This window comes from Chelonoidis abingdonii, chromosome 1, assembly GCF_003597395.2.
Source record: "Chelonoidis abingdonii isolate Lonesome George chromosome 1, CheloAbing_2.0, whole genome shotgun sequence".
In the NCBI taxonomy this organism is placed as follows: domain Eukaryota; kingdom Metazoa; phylum Chordata; order Testudines; family Testudinidae; genus Chelonoidis; species Chelonoidis abingdonii.
The window spans coordinates 150799737-150816615 of record NC_133769.1 but is presented as its reverse complement, the minus strand read 5'-3'; the positions used below and the strand labels follow the sequence as shown (position 1 = coordinate 150816615).

At 49.4% G+C, this 16879-nt stretch overlaps 1 pseudogene; it reads left to right on the top strand.

Annotated features, from left to right (window-relative positions):
- The first annotated feature begins 6806 nt into the window (after positions 1–6806).
- Positions 6807–16879, top strand: part of LOC116835825 (taste receptor type 2 member 40-like) — an 18363-nt pseudogene continuing 8290 nt past the window's right edge.

The window sequence follows — 16879 nt, the reverse complement described above, 5'->3', positions numbered from 1 at the left end:
CAGCGGAAGACAAAATGGAGGGGTCTCCCCAGGGTTTAAATAGACTTTCTCTTGTGGCTGAAGACCCTCTCCTCACCCCTATGCAAAATCCAGCTGCAAGATGGAATTTAGGAGTCACCTGGGCAAGTCACATGTTCACGCATGACTCACAGTTTATACAGATAGCATCCATTGTTTACATGCTACCTCAAACGTCCTCATGTAGACTTGTTATGTGAATGGGAGCATTCCAAGATCCATTGTCCTTTAAGTGTTTCTTGATTAGGTAATTAACTTCAACCTTCCTTTCTCCAGGAACTGACCAAATGCCCTACTAATGTTATTTAGAAATCAAGCCAGTACACAGCCAGCATTCATAACATTCATAACTTTGTAAGTGTTGACACCGAGTAAGTTGCAGCGCTGTAAACCCCTCACCGGCGCTGCCACTTGCAAGTGTAGCCAAGGCCTAAAAGGTGTTGTGTAAGCTGTTCTCTCTTTCCAGAGTGGGAAGCCAGGTCAAAAGCACTGGAACAACTTGAGTGGTAGTGTATGTGCTGGTGTCAATCCCACACCCACCACAGTAGCCCCCTGGCAAGTGGAAGAGAGAGTTTTCAGTAATTTTTTTTTTAGATCCTGTGGGGCCTAATTACCTCTGAGGCTCTTAGTTGAATATATGAACTGAGAGCTTGAATTAGAGTTGATATTCTATGGGAATATCTAAGAGAAGGTTAAAATGCCTCTGTATATGTGATATGGTTGTGTTGTATGCAGGACCAGTGCTAGTGCTTTTAGCGCCCTAGGCGCACGGCCATTTCGCTGCCCTGCATGCTGGTCCCACTCCAAAATCTGAACTCACTCTCTTCAGCCGGCCCTTCCTTTTTCCAGCTTCCTGGGCAAAGGTGCTGACACTCCTTCCCCCTGCCTAGCTCAGGTTACGGCTTAGGTCCTGTCCCTCACCTAAAGTCACGCCTTGCCTCCCATCCCCCATACAGACAGTCCCTACTCCATCACATCTCTCCCCCCTTCGAGACTGAACTGAGTGGGGTCACTCTGCCAGTGACCTGGGGAAGTTCAGGGCCCCCTCTCCGGGACAATGCCTCCGCTATCAGGTTGACACTTCCCTTCACATGGACCACATCCATGTCATAGTCCTGCAGGAGCAGGCTCCACCTCAGTAGCTTGGCGCTGGCGCCTTTCATCTGATGCAGCCAGGTCAGGGGAGAGTGGTCGGTATACACGGTGAAGTGTCGCCCAAAGAGATATGGCTCTAGTTTCTTAAGGGCCCACACCGTGGCCAGGCATTCCTTCACGATGGCCGCATAGTTCTGCTCCCGGGTAGCAACTTCTTGCTCAGCTACACAATACGGTGTCTCTCCTCCTTTTCATCCTCCTGCATTAACATCGCCCCAGTCCCGTGTCTGAAGCATCGGTGAACACCATAAAGAGCTTGTCAAAGTCTGGGTTTGCCAGAACTCGGCCACTAACAGAGCCTCCTTCGGTGCCTGGAGAGCGCCTGCTGGCACTGCTCGTCCAGGACCACCTTGTCTGGCTTCCCTTCTTGCACAGCTCAGTGTTGGGGGCGACTATGGCACTAAAGTGGGGCACGAGCCTTCGATAGTACCCCACCATCCCAGTAAAGGTCTGGACCTGCTTTTTGTTGGGGAGCGGGCCAGTCTCTGATCACCTCCACCTTGACTGGTCCGGCTTTTGCAGCTGTCCCCACCCGATGGCCCAGGTAAGATGCTTCAGCCATCCCCACCTTGCACTTCTCAGCCTTTACTGTTAACCAGCCTCTCAGAATCAGTCCAGCACTTGTTAACCTGGGACACGTGGTCCTCCCAGGTCTGGCTAAAGACGCAGATGTCATCAATATATGCCACGGCAAAAACTCTCCATCCCCCTAGTAGCTGATCCACCAGGAGTTGGAAGGTGGCCGGTGCTCAGTGAGGCCGAAGGGCAGGGTCAGAAACTCATAGAGTCCCAGAGGGGTGATAAAGGCCGATTTCAGCCTGGCATCTGCATCCAGCGGCACTTGCCAGTAGCCGTTTGTAAGATCCATGGTGGTAAGGTACCGAGATTCTCCTGGCCAGGCCCATGAGCTTGGCAAGTCTTTCCCGGAAGGTCAGGACATACTCCACCACTGACTCTCCATCAGGAGTGGCCTTCCCCCTCCCATTCATCTCTAATCAGGTCCAGGGGCCCCCTTACCCACCTTCCATATAACAGTTTGAAAGGCAAAAACCCGTAGATTCCTGGGTACCTCCCTGTATGCGAACAGCAGGTGAGGTAAGTACTTGTCCCACTCCTGCGGGTGCTGGTTCATAAATGTTTTTAGCATCATCTTTAGCGTCCCATTGAACCTTTTCACCAGCCCATTGGACTGGGGTGATACACTGAGGCCCAGTTGTTCCGGACCCCACATTTCTCCCACAAGCACTGGAGCAGGGTCGACATGAAGTTGGACCCCTGGTCCTTTAAGACTTCCTTGGGGAATCTCACCTGGCTGAAAATGGTCAGCAGCGCATCTGCCACGGTGTCTGCTTCGACAGAGGACAAGGCCACCACTCGGGGTAGCGAGTGGTGAAATCTACCACCACCAGAATGTATTTCTTCTCTGACCGGGTTGCCTTGCTGAGAGGTCCCACTATGTCCATGGCCATCTTCTGGAAAAGTTCTTCTAGGATGGATAAAGGCCTGAAAGCCGCTTTCCCTTGTCCCGGGCCTTTCCTACCCTCTGGCAGGGGTCACAGGATTGGCAGTACTGTCGAACAAGGTAAAGATCCAGGCCAATAAAAGTTCTGTAACAGCCTCTGCCTGTGCGCCGGATTCCCTAGTGCTCTGCAAGAGGGATGTCATGGGCCACATACAATAGCTTGTGGTGAAACTTCTGGGGAACCACCAGCTGCCTCCTGATCCCCCATGACTCTTACTTCCCCTGGGGAGCCCATTCTCAGTACAGGAACCCCTTCTCTCACAGGACCTCTCCTTGCAACCTCTCCTCATGGACTGTATTGCACTGAGCTAGGCCAAGTATCTTGACCTCTGCAAGGAGGGATCTTTCTTCAACTCGGCCTGGAAGTCAGCAGCATGGACAGGGATGGAGACATGCTCTCTCTCATTGGCTGGGTCTGAGGCCGCAGCCCTCTTGAGCTGTGTCCCTGGGCGTTCCCTCCCCACCAGGTTAGGGTCCTGCACCTCGGGCAGAGTACCTTCCCCATTGTCAGGGCGCAGTGCTCAGCGCCGACTCTGACTATAGGTCACGACCAGGGCACCCCGGGCGTTGCTTGGCCAGACCTCCAGTTCCCCCCCTCCCCCATTAACACCTCCGTGGGCAAATGTGGGTGTACCCCCACGTCCTTGGGGCCCTCCTTGGCCCCCCCCCCACTTCAGGTGTACCCTCACCACAGGTATCTTGAATGGAGTCTCACCCATGTCCATCAGGGTCAGGTAGGTGTTGGGCCCCATCCGATCTGAGGCACCACCTCGGGCCGGGCCAGCGTCACCTCTGCACCCATGTTCCAGGACCCATGAGCTTCCTCCCATCTATCTCCAGGGGAACAAGGCACTCTCTCCAGATGGGCAGCCCCCTCACCCACCCTCTAAAACAAAAACTCGGAGCTTGGAGCATCCAGCCCCCCAGAGGAGCTGACCTGGGGCCCTCCTCCCTCCTTCGCAGGAGGTATGCGACCAGCCCCCCTTTCCTGCGAACGCTGCCCCTCGTCCAGCGGGGTCTCTACCAAGTTAATCCAGTGTGGGGTCGGTCTGCTCAGTCTGTCCTTGAGCCTGGGGCACTGGGACCATATGTGGCCCCTCTGGCCACACTGATAGCAGCTCATGTCCCGTTGGTCCCCGCAAACCAGTCGGTTGTCCCTGACACTGGGCGTTCCCCTTGGGAGGAGGTTCTCCCTATTCCCCCTTTGGGAGGTCCCAGGATGACTCTCTCTCTGCATTGCGGCTGGCCTGTTCCTTTGGGACTTCTCCCTGCCACTCACTCTCTGGCTCTTCACAAACTTATCAGCCAGCCGCCTTGCATGTCATGGGCTCTCTGGCTTTTGGTCCCTCAACCACAGCCTCAGGTCGAATGGGCATCGCTCATACAGCTGCTCCAGTACCAGCAGTTTAACCAGGTCCCTCTTCGTCTGGGCCTCATCTGCACACTTGCTAGTGTATTCCTCCATTCAGATGGTTAGTTGCAGCTATGAGACCTCAGAGGTTTTATACTGACTCCAGAAGCTCTCCTGGTACATCTCAGGAGTCAGCCCAAACTCGCGCAGCAGGGCCTGCTTGATTAGTTCCTAATTCCCTTTCTTCTCTTCTCCCAGCTGGCGGTACAATGCCATGGCCTTGGGATCCAATAAGGGGGTGAGAACCCGGAGCCTGTCCGCATGATCTACCTGGTACAGCTCGCAGGCTGTCTCAAAGGCATCCAGGAAGTTATCCATGTTCTCCCCCTCCTTCCGCTGGGCCAGGATGCACTTATCAAAGCTCGCGCAGTCCTGGGCCTCCCCCTCACTCACTGCAACTGGGGGTCCACTGCCCCTCAGCCTGGCCAGTTCCAGCTCATGATGATGTTATCTCTCTTTCTCCTCCCGGTCATGTTGCCTCTGTCGCTCACGATCCTCCAGCTCTCTCAGGCTACGTCTACACTACGGGATAATTTCGAATAAGCTAAAACCAGGTTTATGAAAAAGATATAATAACGTCGATTGTGCGTATCCACACTAGGCACATTAATTCGACGGTGTGCGTCCATGGTCCGAGGCTAGCGTCAATTTCTGGAGCGGTGCACTGTGGGTAGCTCTTCCGTAGCTATCCCATAGTTCCCGCAGTCTCCCCCACCCCTTGGAATTCTGGGTTGAGAGCCCAGTGCCTGATGGGGGAAAAATCATTTAGCAGGTGTGTTTCATGGGTACGCATCACCCCTTCACTTTAGTGAAAGACAGCAGACAACCATTCAGCGCCTTTTTCCCTGGGTGAACTGAGCAACGCCATAGAACAGCAAGCATGACCCTGCTAAGATGAGTAACGCAATCGTGGACGTGGTAAACAACTCGAGCATTTCTCGTAGCTGTCTATGGTGAATCAGAACTTGCATAAGCAGGCGAGGAAGAGGCAGCTACGGCAGCGCAGGCAATGAGAGAGAGGGAGACAGGAACTGACTTCTCCCTAATCCACCCCTCATGTTTGCCGGCCCCTGCGTTGTGCCAGTTACTTCTGAAATGGGCAGTGTTTAATGGGGGAGGGGTTCTACCCACGGGAACTATGTAGGTAATTCGCCCACAACATTTTGCAAACGCCCCGGTGGCTGCCCTGGGTCCCTTGGGGACATCAGGAACCTAATATCTTCCAGACTAGGTTGTACCGCAGGCGGGTTTCTGCTAGCGAGCACTGACTGGCGGAAAATTTCGCAGTCGGCCTCTGCGCCGTAGAGAGCATGTCGCTAACCTCTGCCTCGGAGGGTGCAGTGACCTCCTAATACCTGGATAAGGGGGGAGGGGAGGCACTTTCTTGGAACTCTTGTGTGGCATCTTGCTATGTCTCCCTGCCAGCTGTGAGACAGAAACCGCTCAGGATGGGCTAGCTCCCTCACAGATGGAGACCCAGGCAGCCCTCGAATAGCGAGTAGGAAGAAGGAGGGAGTTGGGGCAATCAAGTCCCTTCTTGTTCTGAATACTTTGGGCAACTCCAGCATCCCCTGATCCCTGTCCCAGCTGCTGATTCCAGGCCGAAGTTGAAAAGAAAATCCCTCCCTTCCAACATCCATGTGGGATGGCAGGAAGGGTTTCATGACGCTCGTGTTGTTCCGAAGCACTACTCTGTTTAAATGGCGTGCAAAGCAAGCGGAATTACTTCCAGACCAAAAATAACAGTTGGGGATGTGAATGCCTGTCGTTATCCTGGGCGGACCCAGCCACCCCTTGATGCCATGGCTCCATGAGCCATACCACAAAGCAGCCTGGACATGGTCAAAGAGCTGTTCAACTACAGGCTGAGCAAGTGCAGGAGGTGGTAGAATGTGGCATCTTGCCAAATTTAAAAGCTGCTGGCACACTATTCTCACTCGGCTCAGACCTCAGGCCAAAACCAATGTCCCTTTGTTATTGCTGCTTTCTGTGTGCCTCCACATCTCTGTGAGGATAGAAGGAGGAAACTTTATGGCGGCGGTGGGAGCTGAGGCAAATCACCTGCCGTGCTACGAGCAGCCAGACACCAGGGGATTAGAAGAGCACACCAGAAGCGGTGCGCATCAGAGAGCCTTGAAACGAGTTTTCATCACGGGCCAGAGGTACGGTGTGACTGCTGTGGCTTTGCTTTCCCCTTCAATGACCCCCACCCCTTTCATTGACTCCTTCCTGTAAGCAACCACCCTCCCCCTTTCATTACAGCTTGCTTACAGGAAATTAAGGTCCTATCATTTAAACTCATGATATTCTGTATCAAAGTCATTCCTGTTAAGCAACCCCACCTCTCTTGATTACAGCCATGCTTTAAGGAATAATCACTATCATTTAAAAAATCATGTATTCTTATTTAAAAAATTCCGATGTAATGCACCACCCTCCCCCAAAATATTGCAGTTATTCTTTGTTAAACAGTAATTAATAAAAAAAGGAGAGAATTATTAAGGTAATTCCCGATGTGTTTGGGGAGGATAGAGGGAAGAAAAGGCTATTTAAGCATATTCAAATTTCAATGACAGACCTTTGGTCGGACTGTCCACGGGGCTGGATAGTGGGGCGGGTTGCAGAAAGCCTTCCCCGTACTCGTTAATACAGTCTGGGTGAGGAGATTAGGACATGGTCGAAGTTACTGAGGGTGGTTAAATGGAGCTGCATAGTGAGCACTATCTGATAAACCCGCTGACTCTTTATCTGAAGATCCACCAGACTTTGGAAGGTATTCAGTATTGATCATGAGCAGCCTCCAGCATTGCAATCCGCACCGTTGATTCCTGCTACACTCTGATCTTCCCTTTGGCGCCACTTCTCATAACTCGAGCGACCTCCCCTCCTGTCCTCACGTTCAGGCATCTTTCTGTACCCTTTGCATAGACGTCTTCCCACTCATTCTGATCAGCTCTCTCCCCATTCGGGTCTACTCATGTTCAGAGAACCATTTCATCTCTCACATCCTTTCTTCCTCCGCTTATCTGAGGCTAGCCTTCGGGATGGAGTAGGAGGGCTGGAGAAACTGTGCAGCTGCATGGGGAGGAAAACAGGAGAGATATGTAAAAAGATCATTTTACAGAACAATGCTTGTATCTTTCACAGTGAACAACACTATTACCTTACATAGCACATGTGATTTCACTACAAGGTCGCATTTGCATCGTTTAATATGAGTGCCTGTGGCTCTGGTGTTTACAGATCTCACAGACGCAGGTCCGGGCATCATACTTCAGCTTTTATCAGCCATGGTAAGCTTATCTTTTGACTTCTCCAGCCTTCACATACACAGTGCCCTATGATGCCTTTTTCTACTAACAGGCAGCAGCAGATGCCAACCCTCCTCTTTCCTATGCAAGGGATTGCTATATTCCTTCCCCACGCATGGCTGCTATCGATTGCTAAACACCACCTCCTTCTCCCCCGCCCCGCATGGCTTGGTAGCTGGGAAGATGCTCGCCAACGCTCAGCGCTGTCGTTCCTCCCTCCCAGCTTTGCTACAGTGCAAGGAAGGATATGAGTTAAGCAACAGCCCAGTAGGAAATAGCCATCTTTGTCCCTTAATTAATTCCTGATTTCAACCAGGTTTCAATGAACGATATAACTCTTCTGAGAATCCACAGCGTGAGATGAAGACGAATGTTCTTGAATGCCGCAATCACACGGGACATACGCAGGCTGTGCTTTCTCACGCAATGTACCCAATTTACTTGCTACATGCATGGTGAGGAAAGTGTCCTATCATGGGGGACGAATAAAGCTGCCTGCCCAGAAACCTTCTGCAAAGGCTTTTGGAGTATCAGGACCGATTCCTGGAGATTTCTTAGGAGGATTTTACTCCATCCCAGACATGTACAAACTTTTCCTGTAACTTTACTGGCTGCAAATGCACCCAAGCCTCTATGGCTAATCAATCATAAAAACGCTTGCTTTTAAACCATGTTTGATTATTTACAAAGGTACACTCACCAGAGGTCGTTCCATGGCTTCATGGTCTGGCTACTGGCTGGGTGAGCTGGGAGTGTAATTCCGTCTGGGTCACAAAAAGCTCCTGGCTGTTTGACTAATGGAGTGCTGTGTGCTCGATGCAAGGTCTCTCTTCTTTCTCCTCCTCCTCCTCTCCTTCCATCTTCCCCCTCCCTGAATCCTCCGCCATGGTGAGATTATGACCCCCACTCGGAATCCACATGACAAGGGTGGGTAGTGGTGCGCAGCCCCTTAAAATTGCATGCAACTCAGCGTAGAAGCGGCATGTTTTTTGGTCCTGACCTGATTCCATTTGGTGCTTTGGTTTTCTGTATGCTTGTCTGAGCTCCTCTAACTTTCACTCTGCACTGCACTGAGTCCCTGCTGTGGCCTTTTCCATCATAGCCTTTGAAATTTTTTCAAATATTTTTTCATTTCGTTCTGGAACAGAGTTCTGTTAGCACGGAATCCTCCCATATAGCGATCAGATCAGTACCTCTTTGCGTCCATGCTGGTGCTCTTTTTCGATTCTCAGGCGACTGCATTGTTACCTGTGCTGACAAGCTCTGCTGGTACTGTGCTGATCAGAGCTCACACCTGGCCAACAGAAATTGAATTCAAAAGTTCGTGGGGCTTTTCTGTTACCTGGCCGTGCCTCTGAGTTCCGATTGCTGTCCAGAGCGGTCACACTGTGCACTGTGGATACCGCCCGGAGGCAATAATGTCGAATTCCGTCCACACTAACACTATCCGATTTAATAATATCGAATTTTAGGGTTACTCTCTCGTTGGGGAGGAGTCTACGAAATCGATTTAAAGAGCCCTTTAAATCGATTTAAAGAGCACTGTAGTGTGGAACGGAGTGGACGGGTGCAGCGTTAAATCGATTTAATGCTGTTAAAATCGATTTAATGGCGTAGTGTGGACCACGCCTCAGTTTTAGCTATCTCTCCCATTCCAGCTGCTTCCTCTCCACTGATGCTGAGCATCGCCGGGATGATCCCCTGCTGGCGGGTGAGCTTCACAGGGATGATCCCCTGCTGGCCAGGGGTGTCATGGTGCCCTCGGCATTCGCTGGGCTCCTCCCCGCCCTTCCTCTAGGCATAGGAATGGAGGGGTCTGGGGAAGCCTTCAGCCGCCAACTGACCACTCGCAGCGGGGACAGACACTGGTGCCTGTGCTGCATCTGCCAGGCTGCTTCCCTCAGAGACAGGGATCAGTTCATTCAAGGGGTCTCCCTCCTCCAGCTGGGCAATCAGCTGGTCTTTGGTGAGCCTCCCACTGCGTAGCCCCCTCTGCTTGCACAGCTCCACCAGGTCACACCTAAGGCGCTTGGCATACATCCTCCTGCTGGCCACTCACAGGCCGGGGTGCTTGCCGCTCCCCACAGTTTCCTGGGAAACCGCTAGTGCACCCACCCTTCTTGAGGTCACCACCTCTCTGCCAGGGTTGAGCTGCAGACTCCTCTGCCTCTGGGACAGCTTGCTGCAATTCCCCGGTGGACACTGTTACTGCAAAGTCCTTTCCACTGGTCACAGACTTCCAGGGGTTAATCACCCTTGAAGTCGTCCCTTTGTTTTACTGCTCCCCAGTCACTTACTGCAGGAAGCGCCATCCACGGGGTGCAGTAGCTCCCGTTGCTGCCACCAGTTGTCACGGAGTATGGGGGAGTCCGGCCCTGGACCCCTCTTCGTGGGACTCACAGTGACTCTCAGCCAGCCAGTAAAACAGAAGGTTTATTGGACAACAGGAAAGCAGGTTACAGCAGAGCTTGGAGGCACAACCAGGACCCCTCAATCAAGTCCTCCTGGGGGTTCAGGAAGCTTAGTCCCCAGCTAGAGATTCCCTGAATTCCAACCACCCAGCCCAAAAACCTAAACTGAACTCCCTCCCTCCATCCAGCACCTTCCTTTTTCCAGCTTCCAGGGCAAAGGTGCTGACACCGCTCCCCCCTGCCTAGCTCAGGTTACAGGCTTAGGTCCTGTCCCTTACCTAAAGTCACCTCCTGCTCTCCCATCCCCTATACGGACAGTCCCTACTCCATCACAGTCAGACTAAATGATCACAATGGTCCTTTCCGGCCCTAAAATCTAAGAATGTGAATCTGTGTTCTGAGATATGAGAACAAAAGCCAGGCACCCAAAATAACACAGGGTGCAACATGCACTCATGCACATATACATACACACACGCGCACATAGACTAAGATATTCAGACAATTGTCCTAGTATCACTAATGAAAGTGAAAACAAACAGCAGAACTTCTGATGAGACTAACATAGCCCTACTGAGCTTTGTTTACATGGTCATGTCCATTCTGAGTGTAACAGAAGGAGGCTGTATGGAAGCAGTAACATACTGAGACAAATAACATCACTGGCTGAGTTTTACAATATCTATCAACTGAATGGTCTGTCTTTCTAATGGTCCCCGTCATTGTAGTATCTGAGCATCTCCCAGACATTTATCAATTTACCCTCACGTCATCTCTGTGAGTCAGGTGTCATTAACCCCAGTGTATGGGGAGAGCTAAGGCACAGAGTGCTTAGCACCTTAGCTATATAACTGCAAGCGTATTCCCACAGGGACATCTGGGGCACTGGCACAGAATCTGTTGAGAGTGCAGAGGTCATAAAGAGAAAACATGGCTGAGGTTCTTTTGTGGACAAATCCTCCTAATCTCTTCCTAGTTGGACAGAGCAAGGGGCTGGAATGAGCAGTGGTTGTGCAATCCCATGATTCCCCCACAGAAGAATGAGGACACCAAGAACTAATTGAAACAAACCTTTCTTTGCATCCACACTGGACTTTGGTCTGCAGAAGCCCAGCACAGGTGACAGGGGCCTGCATCTTGCCTAGGATGTAACTGGCATTAGTCACACACCTTACTGTATTGCACCACTGAGAACCACATCATTGCTGAGGCATTTCAAAAAGGCAGCTATGGAGGTCACGTGCTGCAGGAGAATGGCTGACATGCCTCTTACTGACCAGCTTTTCCTTTGATCCTGCTGCAGAGCCCAGACAGGGCCCCTGTCACAGGGCCTGTGGAAAAGGTCTGAGAGACAGGCCAAGCTCAGAAGCAGTCCAGGGAGGCAGCAAGAAGTCTGAGGAAACAGACCCCAGCTGTTTGCTACAGAGTCCCTTGACTGGAACCAAGAGTAGAGGAAGGGCCAGGGATCCCTAGTGGCCATTGAGGAAGGTGGCATGAAACCCCTTATACAAGGGGTAAGGACTAGTGCAGACAAAGAGTGTAAGGAACACTGGGCCGGGTCAGTGTTCAACATCTTCATTAATTTGGATGATGGGGTAAGTTGCACCCTCAGCAAGTTGAGGATGACACTAAGATGTGGGGGAGAGGTAGATACAGAGGTGAAAGTAAGCCGTACGGCCAGTATGGAGGACTGGTAAGAAAACAGAGACTGGTTGTGGGAGGGAGAAGCCTGCCCCCTGCATAAGAATAGTTTAAACTCAGCTGTTCCCTGATAGGTTCAGCCCCGGGGTTAGGACAATTTCTGACATCCTTGATAATTCACTCATAGTAGCTGGGGAGGGAGCGGGGAGGTGTGTCTGATCATGGCAGGGGCAGTCCTTTCTGCCCCCAGGGTGAGAGAATCTCTCCAATACTAATTACACAACAAATACAAGCATTTGGCTGCACAGCTTAAATCCAGAACTAAACAAGCAGTGGAAGGGAGAACTCACTGTCACATTGGTTTCTCATTCCTCTCCTCCTCCAGCCAGGCTGCAGAACAGTAAGGTCTCTGCATTCCTCCCCATCCCCACTCAGCAGGGCTCTCCTTAGGCTTAGCTCTGCAGTAACGAGATGGCTGAGATGCCTGCAGAGTCCTACACTTAGGAAGGAGAATCCATGCACTGCTACAGCTGGGGACTGACTGACTAAGCGCAGTAGTCTGCAGAAAAGGCCTGGAGATTACAGTGGACAAGAAGCTGTTATGCGTAAGCAGTGCACACTTATTGCCAAAAGGCCAATGGCCTATTGGGCTGCATTAGTAGGAGCAATTGCCAGCGATCGAGGGAGTGTTATTCCCTCTATTCAGCACTGGTGAGGCCACACCTGGAGTATTGTGTCCAGTTTTGATCCTCCACTACAGAAGGATGTGGACAAATGGAAGAGTCCAGCGGAAGCAATGAAAATGATTAGTGGGCTGGGTACATGACTTATGAGGAGAGACTGATGGACCTAGGGTATTTAGTCTGCAGAAGAGAAGAGTGAGGAGGGATTTGATAGCAGCTTTCAAATACTGAAGGGAGGTTTCAAAGAGGATGGAGCTAGTTTTTTCTCAGTGGGGGTAAATGACAGAACAAGGAGCAATGATCTCAGTTGCAGTGTGAGAGGTCTAGGTGGATATTAGGAAATACTATTTCACTAGTAGGGTGGTGAAGCACTGGAATGGGTTACTTAGGGAAGTGGTAGGATCTCCCTCCTTAGAGAGTTTTGATGCCTGGTTTGAGAAAGCCCTGGCTGCAATGATTTATTGGTGTTGGTCCTGCTTTGAGCAGAGGATGGACTAGATGATCTGACGTCTCTTCCACCCTAATATTCTACAATTACTCCTTACAGCTGTGGAAGTCTGTTTCCAAGGGTATGGAAAGCTGATTTCTCTCCATCATACTCTGGCTCATCAAGTTTCACTTCCTGCCGCTTCACTGCTGCTTCTAGTCCAGATCCTGACCTCACTTCAGCTTCTTTGCACTGTTGCTACTGGCAAGTATGGGAATAGGAGGATTATGATGTTGATGTAAGGCTACCTTTCCCCAATTCTGCTTCCATGGGTACTGCATCCAGTGATGTTTCATCAGACCAAGGCTTGGGCCCCAATTTTATTTAGCAGCCTCAGATGATGGGGTTCTATAGTAGAGTTTTTATTATTGCATTAGCTATTTATCAAATTGTAATGGTTTGTTCGCCATTAAAGCTGGCAAGTATTGTAGTGTGTGGAGTGGCTGGCTGTGATTCTTAGCCAGATGTTGAGAATTCACTGCATTCTAGCCTCCATTTGTAGATGCATGCCTCCTGATCTCCCCTTCTTCAGTACAGCATCTGTCAGTTTACATGGGCAACATAATCAGAGTACTCCAAGAGCTATGTGGAGGGAACTAGGGAAGGCAAAATGCCATCCCGTTATCATTTTTCTTAACACATAGGCATTCTCATATAGGCGCAATAGGCATGTCTCACCTGTGGGCATTATCATTTATAGTGACTGTGAATGTCACTGAGCTAAAGGCATCAACCTGCCCTCAAATGATCAAATCTTGGTCTCTCTCTGGGACTCTTTAATATTGTGTGCAGTGCCCGGCCACAGCAGCTGACTCTGCTTTTTGTTCTAAATAGAACCGTTCTCCTTGTGGTTCAAGACTCATGTTTTCTACTTTTCCTGATTTTTGGCAATGTCTGCAGCTTTTGGTTTACCACTTGCTGAAGCACGTCCTATTATGTGAACACATTAATGGCCACCATTGTTGTTTTTCTCAGATGAAGATGGAAACTCCAGGCAGACATCCGGGATACTCCTGTAGAATAAGCCTTCAGATTCAGCCTGCCAGCTGGGTTGTCTGTTAAACAAACCTCTCCAGCCATGACGACCAATTCAGCACCAGTTAGACAAGCCTCACTTCTTTTAACAGCTACATTTCCTTCTGTCTCATCCTCTTTCTCCTGCCTGTCCTTGGCCCTTTAGAGTAGCATCACTTTTTAATAAGCTCATGAAGACCTCTGCCAGCACAACAGGTATCTGAGCAGACCATGGTCTCTGGCAAATCTAACCTGATGCCCAATCATGTCATCCAAACCTTGACTTCTCTCCTCATTCTCTGTACTTCTATTAAGTGCCTGAGAGTTTAATCCTTTGGGATATTTTTCATATGACCACATGTGGTTCTGATTTGCATTGCTCATTTCCCATACTCCTGTTTGCACAGACCATCCCCTGATGCCCAGTAACCCCAGTCTGAAACAGGAAGCCTTGGGCTCTGAAGCATCAAACAATCTCCCAGCAAAGAGACAGACCATAAGCCAGCCCCTGTCTTTAGAGAGTAATATTTCTTATATGACTTTGGTCATGAAAATGTTATATAAAAGCAACTGTTCTACCTCTCCAGCGCATCATCAAAGATCTACAACCTATCTGAAAGTTGATCCTTCACTCTCACAATCTTGGGAGACAGACCAGTCCTCGCTTACAGACAGCCCCCACCCTGAAGCAAATACTCACCAGCAACTGCACACCATAACGCATAAACACTAACCAGGAATCTATCCTTGAAACAAAGCCTGATGCCAACTCTGTCCACATAGCTATTCAAGTACACACCATAGGACCTAATCACATCAGCCACGCCATCGGGGCTCATTCACCTGCACATCTACCAATGTGTTTATGCTATCATGTGCCAGCAATGCCCCTCTGCTTTGTACATTGGCCAAACCGGACAGTCTCTACACAAAAGAATAATGGACACAATCTGACATCAGGATCTCAACATCAGGAATCATAACATCAAAACCAGTGGAGAACACTTCACCTTTTAACCATTCAGTGACAACTTGAAGGTGAAAATTTTACAACAAAAACTTCAAAACGACTCAAAGAGAGACTGCTGGACTTAATAAAACATTAGATACAATTAATTAGGTTTGAACAGTCACTGGAATGGTTGGGCCATTACACTAATTGAATTTTTCCTCATGTTAAATAGCCTCACATCTTCTATGGTCATCTTGATTATCACCTTCAAAAGTTTTTTTTCTCCTGCTGATGTAGCTCATCTCAGTTGGTATGGCCTCCACCTTTCATGTTCTCTGTACGTATAAAGCTTCTTAACGTATGTTCCAGTCTATGCATCCGCTGTAGTGGCTGTAGCCTGGAAAGCTTATACTCAAATAAATTGTTGCTCTAAGGTGCCACAGTACTCTGTTCTTTTTGTGATGCGGACTAACATGGCTGCTACTCTGAACCTGTTCTACCTATCTAACTTCTCTCGTCTCTCCTAATCTAATACTAATCTGTTTTAATATTTTGTAAATTCCAAAGCCAGAAAGGACCATTAGAGCAACTAGTCTGACTTCCTGCTAACACCACCAGATATTTCATCCAGTGCCCCTGATTTACTCCCAATATGTGTGTGACTGAAGTCAATCTCAAAGTACATCCCCAGTTCTTGATTTGAATATCTCCAGGATACTAGAAATCTTCAAAGGCTCATTTGCATGCAGATTCTTTTGCTCCTCATATATATCTATTTTCATCATTATCGTTATAGCATGTAACTAGTATCTTCTGCAAGCCTTTCTTTTTATGGTATATTTCATTTGGTATAGATTAAATAAGAAAGAATCAAAATCATGTCTGCCTGTGTTTGGCTTTCCTCACTATGATAGTTTAAGGCCGTGTTCAAGGCTGAGGTCTTGTGGCAAGGCGCGCCATAAACTGGGAAGAGAGGTCACATTCTATATGCCAAACGAGTCACACTGAAATAAGGCAATTTGGGTGGTTAGGAAGGTGAGCAGATCTATCACTTCCAGAGAAAGGGAAGAACCTAAAAATGAAAGAAACTTAGTTTGATAGCATCCTGCTGGCAGAACTCACTTATCAATAGCTGGTGTAAATACTTATTTCTGTGTTGTTCTATCACTGTAGTCTCTCTGTTGGCGAAGATCCCCAAGGTCGGTCCTGGGGCCAGTTTGTTCAATATCTTCCTTAATGATCTCGAAGATGGCATGGTTTGCTCTCAGCAAGTTGCAGATGACACTAAACTGGGAGGAGTGGTAGATATGCTGGAGGTAGGGATAGGATATAGGGACCTAAGACAAATAGAGGATTGGGCCAAAAGAAATCTGATGAGGTTTCAACAAGGAAAGTGCAGAGTCCTGCACTTAGGATGGAGAATCCATGCACTGCACACAGTGATTGCCAGGGACAGGGACTATATTCATTTACTTACTTTGTTTAGTTATAAATCATCTGTTGCCTGTCTAGGGGCAGACACAGGATCAGGAATAATTTCTTGTTATTAACAAATAATAATGCACTGCACTCTTTTCACAGCAAACAACCTTCACAGGCCCCACCAGCAGCATCTCAGGTAAACGTGTGAGTAAACAGGGGCCTGATTCTGTCCTGTGGTCAGCAAATCAGGATTTAATTCCACCAATGTGAGGATGAGCTCCCAGACATCCAAATCCAGGAAAGTGAGTGGGGGATCTCAGATGTCATGAAGGGAGAGGGTGGGTCCAACTTAAGGGGATTATAGACCAATCCTTGAATTGCACCATGCAATGAATGAGAAGCCAATTCAGACATCAGAGAACTGTGTGCTATGGTCCCATGACCTACAACTGCGTGAGAGAGAGATAAACATGGGTGCGCAGTGTGTCCATGTACAGCACAAGAAGGTAATGCAACTGGAAGATTATAGAGCCATGGAGAACCATGCTGAGTCCACTTCAAAGCACTAATCATTCCAGTGATGTAGCTAAACTCAAATGGATAAGGCACTCTCTGTCACAGATGCTACCTGAGGATTGGAGTAGACTTGGGACTGTAGAAGGGTGACTCGCTGCTAGGTTACCCACATGGCTGAGCGTGGGGTAGCAGGCTCTCCTTCTTGGCTTCCCTTCCTTGGCCTTTGGTCTGCTTTTTCTTATGACTCTGACCAAGCCACGTTCAGTCCCACCCCTCCGGTGTAGCAGCGAGTCCCACAAACAATGGTCATTGATTTCATGCCAGGTCTTTGGCCCA